The following is a 17,096-nucleotide window of genomic DNA, read 5'->3' as shown; positions in this document are numbered from 1 at the left end:
GTTCACATGTTAGCAAAAAGAAGTTGTAGGATTACGTGTAACATACCATTTGGTAACTTCTGCCATAACAATACTTACTCCATGAACTCACTGGAACAATAAGAACATAAGAACAGCTGTACCGGGTCAGACCAAAGGTCCATCTAGCCCAGTATCTGTCTACCGACAGTGGCCAATGCCAGGTGCCCCAGAGGGAGTGAAGCTAACAGGCAATGATCAAGTGATCTCTCTCCTGCCATCCATCTCCATCCTCTGATGAACAGAGGCTAGGGACACCATTCTTTACCCTTCCTGGCTAATAGCCATTTATGGACTTAGCCACCATGAATTTATCCAGTTCCCTTTTAAACATTATTATAGTCCCAGCCTTCACAACCTCCTCAAGTAAAGAGTTCCACAAGTTGACTGTGCGCTGTGTGAAGAAGAACTTCCTTTTATTTGTTTTAAACCTGCTACCTATTAATTTCATTTGGTGACCCCTAGTTCTTGTATTATTGGGAATAAGTAAATAACTTTTCCTTATCCACTTTCTCCACATCACTCATGATTTTATATACCTCTATCATATCCCCTCTTAGTCTCCTCTTTTCCAATCAGCAATGTATGTTAATTATGCATAAAAAATTAACTGTAAATTTTTAAGTCTTTTCCTCATCAGAACCTCAAGCCCAATTCCTGTCCCTCATACTCTGTAATCACACTGCAGTGGAGTTACTCCTGACTTACACTCATGGACATGAGAACAGAATAAAGCCTGTAATCTTTAGTTGTAGATATTTTTAAGTAACTGATATTTGACCAGTTTTATCTGTAAATTTAAAAAAAAAGTTAATCTTTCCAGAAATAATATGGTCTTCTGTCTTGCCGATGTAAACATTAATCTCCTTCCTCCCCCGCCCCACCTTTATTAAAAACATCTGGTGAATGTGCCCAAACAAGAGGCAAAAAGAAGCTATTTTATCCCCTTGTCCTGGCTATCCATATCACAGGTAGCAACATGAAGTGGAGAACAGTCTCCATGGGCTCACTACTGTGTGGTCAGTGGGAAGGCAGGAGTTGAGAGTAGGTGGAGCCAGGTACAGGGCTGGTAGCAGTTACTTCCCTGCAACCTTTACCCCAAAGCATGACTCAAAGTCACATTCTGGCTCCTTGTCTTCTCCTGAGGCACCATAACTTTGCAGTCCCTTCCTCAGGACTTCTGACAAAGCCGAAGTTTAGCCGAAACGAAATAATTTTTGCAGTTTCCCATTCAAATTTCACACTTCACTTATTGTTTAAGTGTGCAAAAGAAGGATACATTTGTTGTGCTATATGAAGTAGGACTCAATTGGAAGAAGATACAAGCAGGTGCTGCAGCTCAGTTGTTTCTCTTTTCTGTGGCAACCGTCTTTTTCATCTCCAAGGAGACTAATTGATCCTCATTGTCAATGCACCAGAAGTACAGAAACAATGCACAGAAACTTGAACGTATGCCACTAAAGAGTGCAGGATCAATGTATTTAAGCAGGGGAATGCTGCAGCGAAGGGCCAAATGTTCCAGCCATTGTTAGGGTTGAAATGCTGCTTTTTTTAATCCTACGGTGTGTTACATATGTCAGTTTTTCTAATTATGTTTTCAAAGACAAGCTTCCACTCGTGATGTTTCTTGCAAGTATTTTGTATGTGTTTGATTGCAAAAGGACAGTTTTAGAGACTCTGTTACCTTAAGGTAGGATTGTGTCCTTGAATGTTTTTATGCTTATTCTGGGCTCTGCTGCCTGAACTCCACCAAATAGACTAATAAGTTCCATATGCCTTTCTTTTTTTTTTTTTAAGAACACATTTTCAAAGCAGCAAATGTTTTGACGGATTGGCTCACAGAGAGCCTGAATACTGTTATACACATCGTTTAGCATTTCACAAGGCCCCCACTGTTAAATTCTGGGAATGTGGCCAGACTGACCTACCTAATACTGCACTAACTAGCTTTAAAAAAAAAGGAGAAAATTCTTAACCATTGTGCTGCACTAAAGCATATTTGGAATTTGAACATTGGTGTCTGAGGTTTGTGGGAATTGAACTGGCACCTAACTGGACTGAAGGAAAGAAAGCTTTGTGTAAAAACCAGAAACATCTTTTTAAAGTAGCTCAAACACTTCCTCTACAGCTTTAATTTAGGCCCCCATCTGACAGGATGCTAAACACCACCTGAGAATGAAGCCCCTTACCCAACTGAGTTCAAAAGTAGTTAAGTGTGCCCAGCACTAGCCAAAGAGGCAATCAGCAACTTAGGGCTTGGCTACACTGGCACTTTACAGCGCTGCAACTTTCGCGCTCAGGGGCGTGAAAAAACAACCCCCTGAGCGCTGCAAGATACAGCGCTGTAAAGCCTCAAGGCTTGGCTACATTAGACATTTCAAAGCACTGCCCCGGCAGCGCTGCGGGAGCGCTGCCGCGGCAGCGCTTTGAAGTGTGAGTGTAGTCAAAGCCGCAGCGCTGGGAGAGAGCTCTCCCAGTGCTGCTTGTAAACCACATCCCTTACGGGTGTAGCGTGCAGTGTTGGGAGCCACGTTCCCAGCACTGCCGCCCTGATTACACTGACACTTTACAGCGCTGTATCGTGCAGCGCTCAGGGGGGTGTTTTTTCACACCCCAGTTGCAGCGCTGTAAAGTGCCAGTGTAGCCAAGTGTAATCAGTGCTGCAAGCTACACCCCTAGAGGATGTGGTTTACGTGCAGTGCTGGGAGAGCTGTCTCCCAGCGCTGGCGCTCCGAACACACTCACAGCGCTTTGAAATTTCAAGTGTAGCCATATTAGGCAGTTAATTCTGAGCACAATGCAATATTTAAGAGGTATGCAATAAAAATAATGCGCCTGTAATGTAGCTATATATGTTCTGTGCATCAGAGATTGAAAAGAAAATGCCCTGTGTATTTTTTGGTTTAAAAAAAATTGTCAGATATTTTTAAAAGACATTATCACCCGCTTTGCTTTTCCATCCAATTTCTTTTGTACGGATTTGTTCAATTACACGTATGTTGTAGTCCCAGGTCAGGTATTCTGGGGAGCTGGTATAATTCTATTATTTCCTTTACAAGTCAAAGACAAGCAGAGATTGAACTAGCCAAGAGACCTGAATGAACTGAGAAAGGTGTGGTCAGTGAAACAATGTGGAGGTAAATTCTGCCCTCATACTATTCATCTCTTTTTAAGTTAAATGTTGACCACAGCATTTTTAACTAGGGAAAGAAAGAGTATTATACTGTACTGGTGTATTAGCAATGGGAACCATTGCTAATAAACAGCTAACCTATTCATACTATATGCTACTTAAAAATGCATCCCAGATAAACACGGACCACACTAAGGAATTGCTTTTCAAAACAAAGGGAAGTACATTCATGCCAAGAGTGCCAGGTAAAGTAAATGTACGGCTTTCACCCATGCAGTTATTCTAATACAATGGCAACATTAATTTTACTGCTACAGTAGCTGAAGGACAGAAGTATCCTCCTTACCCGCCTATTCTTTTAACCCCACTTTGTACGTGCAACAATAAGAGCCATTCAGAACGTCCTTTGGCATATGTCAACTGCTTTGCACTGAAGACCAACCTAATGTAACCCACATCTAAAGTACGGAGAAGACTCAGGGAACTTTCCTTTCTCCGGGTTTATGAACACAGACAGGGCATGCACAACCCTCACTTTTTACCCACCACCCATGATTTTAGCTAAGCTTTCATTTTACAGCTGGATGGGTGGTTAAAACCCTGTACACCACTTTTCAAAAATGATAGGTGGGATGTTTTACTGTGATCTAGCCAGTGCAAAGGAGCCAGAAAGGAGCAGAGCTCCCTAGCTGGAAATTCCCTCACCTGGGGAATATTCATAGGAAGCAGAGAATTAGCATAGCCATCTTCTACACTACCCCATTCAAATCCTATCGAGGGGCTAGACCACACCAGGGCTAAAACTCACTCTGTTTCTGTAATTCCTGGCTGGTGGATGGCCTCTCCAGGTCCATAGCCAGCCCAGTCAGCAGAGATTAGAGCAGTTTTCCGAGATGTTCTGATCTAAGATGACTCTGGATTTGAAATGGCTCCAGAATCAAAAAGGTGCATGTGGGTCTCCTCAGTGTCCTCCACGGAGCTAGGCCCAGATTCTCAGCTTCTGCTGGGTATTTCTTGAAATGTTTAAAGAGGAGGAAAGGAGGATGGTTTGATTTTATTTTTTTAACTGAGTACATACAAGAGTGAGAAAAATACATAATGAAGGAAACATTTTAAAGCTAGGACGGGATATTTATGGACCAATGATGGGGAGGGGGTTGGGAGAGAGATGGGGAAAGTGTTTGCTTTACTACAGTGGCAAAATTTCAGTAAGATGCAATTCTGTCACTGTGTTCTCTGCTATTCGTCGACCAAATGCCTTTGCCATTCTGGGAATTAAGTTTCACCAGATGCTTTGCCAGTAGTTTCAGTTATCACTGGTAGCAAGTGTATGAGCCATTCATAAAAGCACCCAGTTCTGGGCGGAGATAAGCACCCTCATCTCACGCTACTAACAGACAGACAATGCCTTGCAGAATAAGGCCTTTCATTTAAAAAAGTTATTTGTACTTGTTTGGTTTGTACAGTTGGTTTTTCTGCAGAAAGACCAGCTTTAATAATATATTTGTCAATGTCCTTTACAACAATGCATGGAGCACGTAAGAGAAACCAAACAGGATCTGTGTCCTCCGTGGCCTGTTTTATCAGGGCGTTCACTTGGTCAAAATTTAATGTAAATAATGGTGGCTTCCTCTTGCTGGCAGCTCTGAGTGTGTTTCTGCTTAATCGGCAGTAATAGGGGAAAGAGAGAGACCAAGTGATCAGGTCACCAAGAGAAATTATACGTACGTTACTGCCCAGGAACATCAGGCCATCAAAGTAGATAATAGAAGTGTGTGTTTGTTGAGCATTTTGGGCCTAGAGATTGTCTCAGTAATAGAAGATGCACATGCAGTTACCTATAGCACATGCACATGCGAGTATATTGATTTACAGTGTGGGGATGTTAGAAGCAGGATTCCATTTTCACCAGTGTGGAAGGCATGTAAAAGGCACATTGGACCTCTTAAACCTTGCAAGCTGGGATCAACAGGGGGAGCCATGACTGGAGCAGTCATGCTGGGAATAGAAATAGACTGGTCCAGAAGACGATTTTGGTGGCAGAATGGAAGTAACTATGCTGATCTGGTGACCCAAGACCTTTATATATGGGGCCCACAAAGGTAGTGGTGGTTCTTCCAGCCAGTTTGGATGGAATTACAGCTCTGGAGGGGCCATGTCACAGCACTGATTAGAAGAGTAAGTAGGCCCCTGCTAAGATTCCCACACAAAGAGCAATCTCTTGAGCTTTGATCTGTCATGAATAAACTTCACTCTGATTGCCTACATGCTCTGTGATATGAACTTTCAATTTGCTTGTGGGATTCAACTCTGTTGTTCCTAGCCTTAGCATGGGTGTGCAGTAGGGCTGGGTGCAAGGAGCTTTACCTCCTCACCCAGCACAAGGGACGGTCATTCACAGATTCCAGGGGATGCAGGGATTTCTTGCCTCCGATGTTTGACAGAGATAGCTAGTCATGCTGCAGAGAATACTCCATACCTCCCTGAAGCACAATCCTTCCTGGAGCTCTCCAGTGAAATATGAATCCATATCTCCCCTACTTAAGGATGCAGCTAAGTACCACAAAGTAGCCCTCCATTTGTATTCTGAGCATTTAGCATCACTGCTGTCTGCATCACTGTAAAGTCTTTTGAAATGATACAGGGTGCTGAGATAATAAAATTAGAAGAGAATCGAGATGAGAAAAATGGTTTCCCAGCAGTAAAGCAGAGCTGGGTGATGGCATGGGAAAAGTTCTGAGCCTATCCTGAAAAGCTCTGCTCATATTCACCCAACTTAACCTGAATATATCAGGCTTGGGTTGACAAATACATATCTATCAAGACATAAACTCACATTGCAAGAAGTGTGTCAAGATACCAACATCAAGATATAACCACATTGTGACACAAGCCAAGAAAAGCCCAGCCACCAAAAAAGCATTCCCAGAGCCCGGGTGGCCTGAAAGAGGTCTAACCACACAAAGATGCATCCAGCCAAGAAAAACTGTGTACACAGAATTCCAGAGCACAGGAAGAAGGGGCACATTGAGATGGCATTATGACACCATTGCAGTACTGTTGTCATGCAGCTGGGATTCCATTTCACCTCAACTCAAATATTGGACCCAAACTTTGTAGGGTGTGCTCCATCCTTTGTTGGTGCTTTTCTTTCCCTCTCCCTCTTTCTCTAATTAATACCCTCAACCTATTCTAATTCCAGCAACTAACATGTAATATGTTTTGGCAGATGATCCATCAGTGACAAAAATGTAGTTGTTGGTATATCTTACAGGTGTCAGAGCTTCTATTTGCCCAGTAGCATCCAGGAGTCACATTTCTTGGGTGATAATAGGTAAGCCCCCTAGTTTACTACTGTCCCTCAGCAAAAGCCATAGAGCTTTATTATTATATGGAATAAATACTCAGCTGATTCTCCTGCCTCTCCTTTCCTCCCCTCTCCTTCCCACTCACTCTCCCACTCCTCCCTGCCTTGAGTCTTCGTTTGTTTGTTTTTGAGACTTTCATTAACATGTGCTTACATGCCACAGAAATTGGCATTGACATGCTGCAGGATTCTAAGAGCCCTGGAAACAACTCATAAATGTTGCAAAGGAGGGGAATGCTATCCAATTCCAACCCACCAACACTAATTACAAAACAATAAAAATTCATCTCCATAATAGACCTGGGGCATGAGCCAGAGTCATTACTCTCATTCTCTACCACTATCACCATCCATCCCATCCCTTGATTCTGAATCTCTAATATCCTTCAGCCTTCTCCACTAATATCTGACAAATAGTATAGAGTAGGGGAGAGAGAGAGAGAGAAATTATCAGTGGTTCACAGTCAAGCTGGAAGGCCATATCGAGTGAGGTCCTGCAGGGATCAGTTCTGGGTCCAGCTCTGTTCAATATCTTAGTCAATGATTTAGATCAGGGGTCGGCAACCTTTCAGAAGTGATGTGCCGAGTCTTCATTTATTCACTCTAATTTAAGGTTTCGCGGGCCAGTAATACATTTTTAGAAGGTCTCTTTCTGTAAGTCTATAATATATAACTAAACTATTGTATGTAAAGTAAATAAGTCTTTTAAAATGTTTAAGAAGCTTCATTTAAAATTAAATTAAAATGCAGAGCCCCCGGATCGGTGGCCAGGACCCAGGCAGTGCAAGTGCCACTGAAAATGAGCTGACGTGCCACCTTTGGCACGTGTGCCATAGGTTGCCTACCCTTGATTTAGATAATGGCATAAAGAATACATTTTTGAGGCTGATACCAAGCAGGGAGGGGTTGCAAGTGCTTTGGAGGATAGGATTATAATTCAAAATGATCTGGACACACTGGAGAAATTGTCTGAAATAAATAGGATGAAATTCAAATGAGGAAAATGAAAGTATTCTACTTCAGAAAGAACAATCAGTTGCACACATACAAAATGGGAAATGACAAAATGGGATACAGGAGTACTGCAGAAAGGGATCTGAGGTCATAGTGGATCACAAGCTAATATGAGTGAACAGTGTAACACTGTTGCAAAAAAAAAAAACATTCTGGGATGTATTAGCAAGATGTTTGAGCAACGACAAAAGAATGATTATTCTTTGCTCTACTCCGTGCTGATTAGGACTCAACGGATATTGTGTCCAGTTGTGGTGCCACATTTCAGAGAAGATGTAGACAAATTGGAGAAACGTCAGAGAGAGAAAAAAAAAAAACAATTTAAAGTATAGAAAACATGATCTTGAGGGAAGATTGAAAAATTGGTTGTTTAGTCTGGAAAAACAACTAGAGAGCGACATGATAAACAGTTTTCAAGTACGATAAAAGTTGTTACTAAAAGGAGGGAGAAAATTGTTCTTCTTAACCTCTGGGATAGGACAAGAAGCAATGGACTTAAATAACAGCAAGAGAAGGTTTAGGTGGACATTAGGAAAAACTTCTAACCGTTAGGGTGGTTAAGCACTGGATAAATTTTCTAGGGAGGTTTGGAATCTCCATATTGGAGATTTTTAAGAGCAGGTTAGCCAAACATCTGTAGAGATGTCTAGATCAGTGGTTACTCAAACTAATAATACTAGTCCTGCGAAGAGTTCAGGAATTGGACTAGATGACTTCAGTTGTCTTCCGTCCACATTCTATGAATTCAGCACATCAGCAGAGCAGAATGCAAGGCCTGAGTTCTGCTGAAAATAAACAGTCCAATTCACTAAGTGAAAGGATGAAGAGAAAGTAACAGGCTTCCAAGTTCCAACATTGGTGCTATTCCAATGTATGACTGGGTCTTGAGATGGCAGGCAGTTCTGTCCCATGTTGAGGAGCATTTCTCATGTGGCATGGGATATGAATCGCTCGGGGCATGGGATAATGAATCAGCAGCAGCACAAGTAGTTAGAGCGTGCTTGTCTGAAACAGTTCAGTAATGAACTAGAAGAACAAAAACTATAGGCCCAAATCTCCTGCCTCTGAATACCATGGGATGATGCTGTAGCCAGGCCCATAAGAGTAGAAATATTAGAGGTCTGTGTCGAGCTTTCCTCTTTTATTATATAGATCTGAAATTTCAGAGGTGAGGGTCATTACACACTATTAGCTGTGTAGCAGCATGTTTGGCCAAGATGCAGGACTGGACACACATGATATTGAAATTAAACTCCTGAGGACAGAATATAGATTGAGGATCAGGTTCTCCACAGCCCTTGTTAGGAGGTCACCACGAGTCTTCTACCAAGGGCCAGGAACAATTGCAGTCATTGCAATCAGTGAGCTCAGGGACTCTGCATCTTTTGCATGCTACTAAGATTCAGGAGAAAAAATCCCAAATGATTTAATTCTCAGAGGGTGATTTTGTTTGATATGGTCTGTAACCCTTCTCCAGATGCTCTCTCATTTTCAGCACTGTTCCTTATAATGGGAGCTTTAGATCATTTAAGGCAGGACCTCAAGGAATCAATTTAGAAGCCACATAGAGGAGAGGAAAGTGATCAGGAAGCAGCCAGCATGGATATCATTAAGGGCAAGTCATGCCTGACTAAACTAATGGCCTTCCCATGATGAGATAATACTGGCTCTGTGGATGAGGGGGGAAACAGTGGACATGTTATTCCTTGACTTTAGCAAGCTTTTGATATGGTCTCCCATAGTATTCTTGCCAGCAAGTTAAAGCATGGGCTGGATGATTGGACTATAGGTGGATAGAAAGCTGGTAGATCATCAGGCTCCACGGGTAATGATCAATGGCTCCATGTCTAGATGGCAGCCAGTATCAAGCAGAGTGCCCAAGGGTCAGTCCTGGGCTGGTTTGTTCAATATCTTCATTAATGATGTGGAGGATGGCGTGATTGCCTCCGCCGAAGTTTGAAAGTGACACAAACTGGGAGGAATGATAGATACGCTGGAAGATAGGGATAGGATACAGAGGTCCTAGACAATTAGAGAATTGGAGCCAAAAAAAATCTGATGAGGTTCAACAAGGACAAAGTGCAGAGTCCAGCACTTAAGACGAAAGATCCATGCACTGCTACAGATCTGCAGAAAGGACTTACAGTTACAGTGGACGAGAAGCTAGATATGAGTCAACAGTTGTGCCTTGTTACCAAAGAAGACTAACAGCATTTCGGGCTGTATAAATTGGAGCATTTGCCAGCAGATCGAGGGACCGTGATCATTCCCCTCAATTCGACATTGTGAGGACTTCATCTGGATACTGTATCCAGTTTTGGGCCCCACACTCCAATTTTCCACATCCTTCTTGAAATAGTCCAGCGGAGGCAACAAAAATGATTAGGGGGCTGGAGCAATGAATTTATGAGGAGAAGCTAGGGAAATGGGATATTTAGTCTTGTGGAAGAGAATGAATAGCTGCTTTCAACTATCTGAAAGGGAGTTCCAAGAGGATGGATCTAGATTGTTTCTCAGTGTAGCAGATGACAGATCAAGTGGAGTAATGGTCTCAAGTGTCAGTGAGGGAGGTTTAGGTTGGTGTGACAAAGTTTCCTCTCTACCATGGTGGGTCCTGCGCTTATTGGAAGATTTGCTCACCTCAGTGATCTTTACCACAGCCTGGGTCAGCTCTCCTAATGTCTGATCAGGAGTTGAGGTTCAGGGGAACCGGGCCCGCCCTCTACTCCGGGTTCCAGCCAGGTCCCTGTGGATTGAAGCTGTCTATATGCTCTCGTAACAGCTGCCATGACAGCTACAACTCCCTGGGCTTACGTCCCCATGGCCTCCTCCAAACACACGTTCTTTTATCCTCACCACAGGAACCTTCCTCCTGGTGTCTGATAATGCTTGTACTCCTTAGTCTCTCACAGCACACTCTCTCACTCTCACTCCTTGTGCCTCTTGCTCCAGCTCCTCACACGCACTTCCTCTCCTCTGGCTCCTCCTCGCCTGACTGGAGTGAGCTCCTTTTTAAACCCAGGTGTCCTGATTAGCCTGCCTTGATTGGCTGCAGGTGATCTAATCAGCCTGTCTGCCTTAACTAGTTCTAGCAGGTTCCTGATTACTCTAGTGCAGACCCTGCTGTAGTCACTCAGGGAACTGAAAACTACTCATCCAGTGACCAGTATATTTTCCCTCTACCAGATCCTGTACCCCACTGGTCTGGATCTGTCACATATCCCTCCCCCCTGCTCAGCACCAAGAGGTTGGGCAGCTTGGGAAGCCAGACAGCGCACACGTGACAAGCCATCGGCATTGCCGTGACGGCTCCCTGCTCTGTGTTGCACATGGAACTGGAAAGGTTGGAGCGATAAGAACCGCCTGGTCACTCTTGAGTTCTTCTCCTTGTTCCGCTGCATCCATTGAAGAGGAGCATGGTTGGTCACGAGGACAAATCTGCGCCAGAGCAAGTAGTAGCGCAATGCTTCCACAGCCCATTTTACGGCGAGGCACTCTCTCTCCACCACTGCATATTTTTGTTCCCTCGGAAGGAGTTTCCTACTGAGGTAGAGAATTGGGTGTTCCTCCTTCCCGACCATCTGTGATAGAACGTCCCCCAACCCTATTTCCGATGCATCTGTCTGCAGGATAAATTCCTTGTTGAAATCAGGGGCTATCAGTACGGGGTTACTGCAGAGGGCAGTCCGTAGGTCTATGAATGCTTCCTCTGCTTCGTCAGACCATCTCACCAGATTAGGTCCATGGGCTTTCACTAGGTCTGTGAGGGGGCTTGCCCTTTGGCAAAGTGTGGGATAAATCATCAGTAATACCCCACTACACCTAGGAATGCCCGGACTTGTTTCTTGCAACGTGGTCGGGGCCAATTTTGGATGGCCTCCAACTTGTTCACTTGGGGTTTTACCAGGCCTTTTCCCAAAATGTAGCCAAGATATTTGGCCTCTGTAAACCCTACAGCGCACTTGGCAGGGTTTGCTGTAACGCCAGCTCACCTGAAGGTATCAAGGACTGCCTCCCCCTTCTCTAGGTGGGTTTCCCAGTCTGGGGTATGAATGACCACATCGTCCAAGTAGGCAGCAGCATAACTGTTATGCCAGTGTAATAGCTTGTCCATGAGGCACTGGAAAGTAGCTGGGGCCCCATGTAGTCCAAAAGTGAGGACAGTATATTGAAAAAGATCCTCTGGTGTAGAGAACGCAGTCTTTTCCTTTGCGTTTTCTGCAAGGGGAATCTGCCAGTATCCCTTTGTCAAGTCTAGTGTAGTCAAGTACCGGGCATTACCCAGACGGTCCACTAGCTCATCTGTGCGAGGTATGGGGTAGGCGTTGAACTGAGATACTTTGTTTAGTCGCCGGAAGTCATTGCAAAACCTTGTGGTGCCATCAGGTTTGAGCACCAGCACGATTGGGCTGGACCACTGACTGTGGGATTCTTCGATGATCCCCAACTCCAGCATTTTTTTTACTCCTGCTTTTATTTCCTCTCTTTTGGCCGCTGGCACCTGATAGGGCCTCATTCTTATTCTGTCTCCAGGGTTTGTGAGGATGTGGTGATATGTCTTGGTTGTTCAACCTGGTTTTGTCGAGAACACATCTCAGACACCTCATTCTTCTGGTCTGGTGTTAAATCGGGAGACACTCTCACCTGTTTGGAAGGCTTGTTTTCCTGGGTTAGGTCTTTTTGTACAGTTATGCATGCCTCTTGTGCATGCCAGGGTTTCAGAAGGTTGATGTGATAAATCTGTTCTTGTTTTTCGACGTCCTGGCTTTGACGCACGCTTGGGTAGGTACTGTGTCCCCGCGACGGGGTTCAAACCTTCATGTAGGGCGCTGCCATTGGCGCGCAGATAGTGTAGCTTTCTGCATGGGTACACCACCATGACCCGACCCCTGGGTGGAAACTGTCAGACTTTTGGGCTGGTGGATGTGGTATTGGGTGTTACTCTGGGCGTCTGTGGGAACTTGTCCATGTTCCTGTACAATAAGGGGTTACCGGGCTTAGTACCGGGATCGGCATCATTGTGATAAACTCTCTTTATATTTCTCCCCTCATTGATCCTTTTCCCAGTGGTTCTTGATGGCGATACTCTATGTATTGCCCACGGGGTCGGACTACCGTATAATAACTCAAGAGGGAACGCCAAGTGAGGTGTTAGGTACTCTCGGATAGCGTACATAAAATAGAGCAGAAGAGTGTACCAATCGTTCTGTTCAACTTATCGACCGCTTCCGTATGCAGTTAGCTTGAGGGTCGGTTAAACCTGGCTTCTACAACCCAACAGTTGCAGGATGGTGACTGAAGTTCTAGGGTATTATATATGGTTGAGCGTACGAGGGTCTTCATTCAGCTTAACCATAAATGGGATTCCTTGGGTCTGTTATATGCTCCTTTGGTAAGCCCACTCGGGAAACGAGTGCCCACTGAGCTCTATTGGTATCATTTTAGAGGCGTGTTCCGCAGGGGGACGGAGCTTCTGGGTAGCGGGTAGGATGAGGTAAAAAACAAAAGTATAAGTATTGGTGGCACTGAGCGTTTCCTCAGAGGGGGTCCACTAGGTCATGGATATGCGACAAAGGGGGCTTTTATGATGGGAAGGGTAGCTAAAGGTTGTCTCAGGTGGGGACGGGGACGTGTGACGCAAGCTGCGCGTGCCGGGCAGATGCATGAGTAGGGTCTTCTGCATCTTGCTATTCAAGAGTATCTGGCGAGAGAGAACGGATTCGTAAGGACTCGTGCAGGGTCTTCTCTCCCTCCCAATGCCCCTCAGAAAGCTGCACTAGAGCAAGACTTTATACAGTGTTCTGGTGTTTTTTGAGGTACTAGGATTGCTGTACTTCTGCCTGTACTGTGCAACCAGTTATAGAGATTCTTCTTATTATGAAGGTAGGGTCTGGTCCCTGGTTTTCCCTCCACGGGGACCCCATCTATTTTCAGTTCACTCCTTCTCAATGTTGTGTACCTTGTGGTCTTCAGCTGGTCGCATCCAAAATTTCCTCTCCTGGGGCTAATCTGCCCAAGAGGCTAGGGGCCGTCCCTGTGCCTTACTGGTTCAGACGCATTAGGGTGGGGGTCAAAACTCGGGTGCTTCTCCCTCCATGGGTGGCCTCCTTTTCAGCTGCTCGGGTCGCTTACCCCCCTAAGAGCAACCTCGTGGCTTGAGTCAATATTCTGGGTTCCAAAAGCCTTAGCTGCCTCCTTTCCCTTTGTTGACTTGATATAGAAGAGATAAGAGAGATTGGGATATTTCAGAGCAGACTGGGGGTTGCAGTCTACTGTGGATGCATTCACTAACTTCAGGTTTCTCTTTTCCTCCAATCCTCCTACTGGGGAAGTTTCAAAACCTGGGAAGTTCCTTTCGATGAGGCCCGGGTATGGGAGTTTGGGGATACACTGCTGCTCCTCAGTAAGTGGTTCCATTGAATCTCAATTTTTTTACTGGGATGTTGTCGGGGTAATAACCAACTGTCCATGGAACGCATGTTATCCTCCGTATGCTTAGCCGCAGAGCTGACTAATTGGACGAGCTTCCCTGAGACAAGCGTGATAGCACTCCTATCAACAGTGCGTTGGTCCTTCTCCATTTTAGCTTTACTGGTCTGGTTACATATGTGGGGTTGTGAGACCTCACAGGTGGGGATTAGGGGCGCATGGGTTCCAGTTTCCAGGTTACACTGATCGGCTCTCAGATTGGTAACACTGTGCAGCTTATGTCCGCACTCCTGCAGGCAGATAAATCTGTAGTGGAGCCTAGGCATTCCCAGTCTCTTGGGTTTTGGGCAATCTAAGCCTATGATCCTATTCTCGCCTGTTGGCTTCTGACTTTGTGTGGCCCTCGGATGGCTTCGAGCCCCTCTCTTTTTCCCTGAGCCCTCTGGTGGCCTGTCATCGAGTTCTCTGGCTTGGTGCTGTCTAGTTTAATCCCGGGGTGCTCTTCCTTAACTGGTCGGTCAGTCCTCGGTCCTTCGCTTTCTACAGTGTAAAACTGATCATAGGTGGAGAGTTCTTTCTGGCGACCAGGCACGAAGGTCTGGCAGTAGTCTTCATGTAATCTGTCGATGAACAGAACCTCTGATCTCTTCCGGGATCTGGGACTCCGTTCGCACCACTTTCGTGCAGAGTGGATGAGGTCATAAGCATTGGGACGGGGGGCTTTGGTTTCCTGGTACTACTCGGTGAATAGCTGGCGCATTGGCAGTCGTTACGCGCGCAGATTGGCCAGGATTTCTGCTTTCAGCTGGGGGTGTCTGTGCAGCCCTTCAGGCAGATCATGGTAGGCCTTCTGGGTCCACAAGGAATGGGCAGGTGCAGACCGACTGATTCGAGGCCAGGCTCCCTAGGGCTGTCCTCTCAAAGGCCAGAAGGTACGCCTCTCCATCCATCTCCTGTGGTCATTTCTTGCTGTCAATGGCTGGCCATATGATCTGCTCCGCATTCCTGGGTGCGGTTCAACTCTGTAAGGTTTAACCTGGTTTACAGTTCCCGCAACATAGTCTAGTCTTGAGAAGCCTGGTCTCAGCAGGCGATTAGCCTTGCTGGGCATGCACACTGCTCCTGTTGGCGATGCCTGGACCACGGTAGCCTCCTGCTGAGCCGATGTAGCTTGTATAAACTGCTGACTATGTATCATTGTGGTGAAAAAAAATAAAATCTTGTACTTTTTTTTTTAAAATCACCCTCTTCTTCTCTGCGCTGTGCACACCAGATCCACTCCTAAACACAGTTGTGACAAAGTTCTCTACTTGGGGGTCCTGCGCTTATTGGAAGAATTTTGGCTCAACTCAGTGATCTTTCCCACAGTCTAGATCAACTTCTCCTGTGTCTGATCACGAGTTGGGAGGTTTTCGGGGGAACCCGGGGCCCAGCTCTACTCCGGGTTCCAGCCAGGGCCTGTGGATTGCAGCTGTCTATAGTGCCTCTTGCAACAGCTTCATGACAGCTACATCCCTGGGCTACTTCCCCATGACTCTCCAAATACTTCTTATCTCACACAGGACTTCCTCTAGTGTCTGATAATGCTTGTACTCCTTAGTCTCCACAGACACCCTCGTCCAGTCTCCTTGTGCCTCTGCTCCCAGCTCCTACACGCACTTCTCCTTGTGCTCCCCCTTCCTGACTGGAGTGAGCTCCTTTTTAAACCCAGGTGTCCTGATTAGCCTGCCTTGATTGGCTGCAGGTGATCTAATTAGCCTGTCTGCCTTAATTGGTTCTAGCAGGTTCCTGATTACTCTACTGCAGACCCTGCTCTGGTGACTCAGGGAACTGAAAACTACTCATCCAGTGACCAGTATATTTGCCCTCTACCAGACTCCTGTACCCCACTGGTCTGGGTCTGTCACAGTTGGATATTAGGAAAAACTTTTTCACTAGGTGGGTGGTGAAACACGGGAATGAGTTACCTAGGGAGGTGGTGGAATCTCCTTCCTTAGAGGTTTTTAAGGTCAGGCTTGACAAAGACCTGGCTGGGATGACTTAGTTGGGGATTGGTCCTACTTTGAGCAGGGGGTTGGACTAGATGACCTCCTGAGATCCCTTCCAGTCCTGATATTCTATGATTCTATTAACATAACAAAAATTGTAGCTGGATGTTTTTTGGTGACAGTGCTATGTCGTATCAAAGGATCCACAAAATCTGGTGCATTTAACAAACAATAATGCCTGATAGTATAATGCTTAATCATAATGGCAGTGTGACATTCAAATTAGGGAGAGAATTTATCCACAGTCCACAGAAGACAGAGGAGAGGGAGTTTTCTGCCTTTTGTAATGTTCAAAAAAAAACTCCAATGTAGCCTGTGGAATATGGACAGCAGAAAAGACAATGAGTAACTTTCATTTCCTGTCCAGAGTGTGAAGAGTGAAGGCAGCTCAATAATTGGACAAGCTTCCTATAATAACAGATAGCAGTCCTGCTAGTCAGCCCCGATCAGATAGATACACAGTGTTTTTTTCATAGGGAAGGACAAGGGTTCTACTATTCTTTACTCCTGATAAAGATGTGATGAAAACATTCCCCAAGATTGATTGACCTCACCCTATATAGGGCCCCAATTCAGCAAAGTGTCAAGCACTGAAGTCAATGGGACTGGTTAAGGGTTTAAGTTTAAGTACTTGCTCAATCAGTGCTTAAATTAGGGTTTACTGCATATAAATCAATGGAGGTAGAGTCTGCATAAAACTGATATGTTGGTGAAAGGGGTATCTGGACTCAAAAGTGTAAAAAAAAAATCACAGATTTTGATTTTGCTCACATACACTGGAGTAACAATACTGAAATTAGTGGAGTCATAGTCGAATAAAACCAGTGCAAGATCAAAATCAGGCCCATGGATTTTCAAGAAAGAAACCTATCATAGCAACTAAAATTAAAACGCCTTTGCATGCATGCTTCTGTAGTCATTCCTTGAAAATGGGAGTTCAGGCATTGTAATTTTCATAACATTTTTCAACTTGATACCAGAAATTAGCTCTTTTTCCAGCTTCTCAAATTGAACACTTAAAAAATAATAAGCTGGCACAATTAGAGTCAATTAATAGTAATGATCACCTGCTTCCAGATTGTTTTGA

Source organism: Chelonoidis abingdonii, chromosome 6 (genome assembly GCF_003597395.2).
Source record: "Chelonoidis abingdonii isolate Lonesome George chromosome 6, CheloAbing_2.0, whole genome shotgun sequence".
Taxonomy (NCBI): Eukaryota; Metazoa; Chordata; order Testudines; family Testudinidae; genus Chelonoidis; species Chelonoidis abingdonii.
This window is presented reverse-complemented; position numbering follows the sequence as displayed.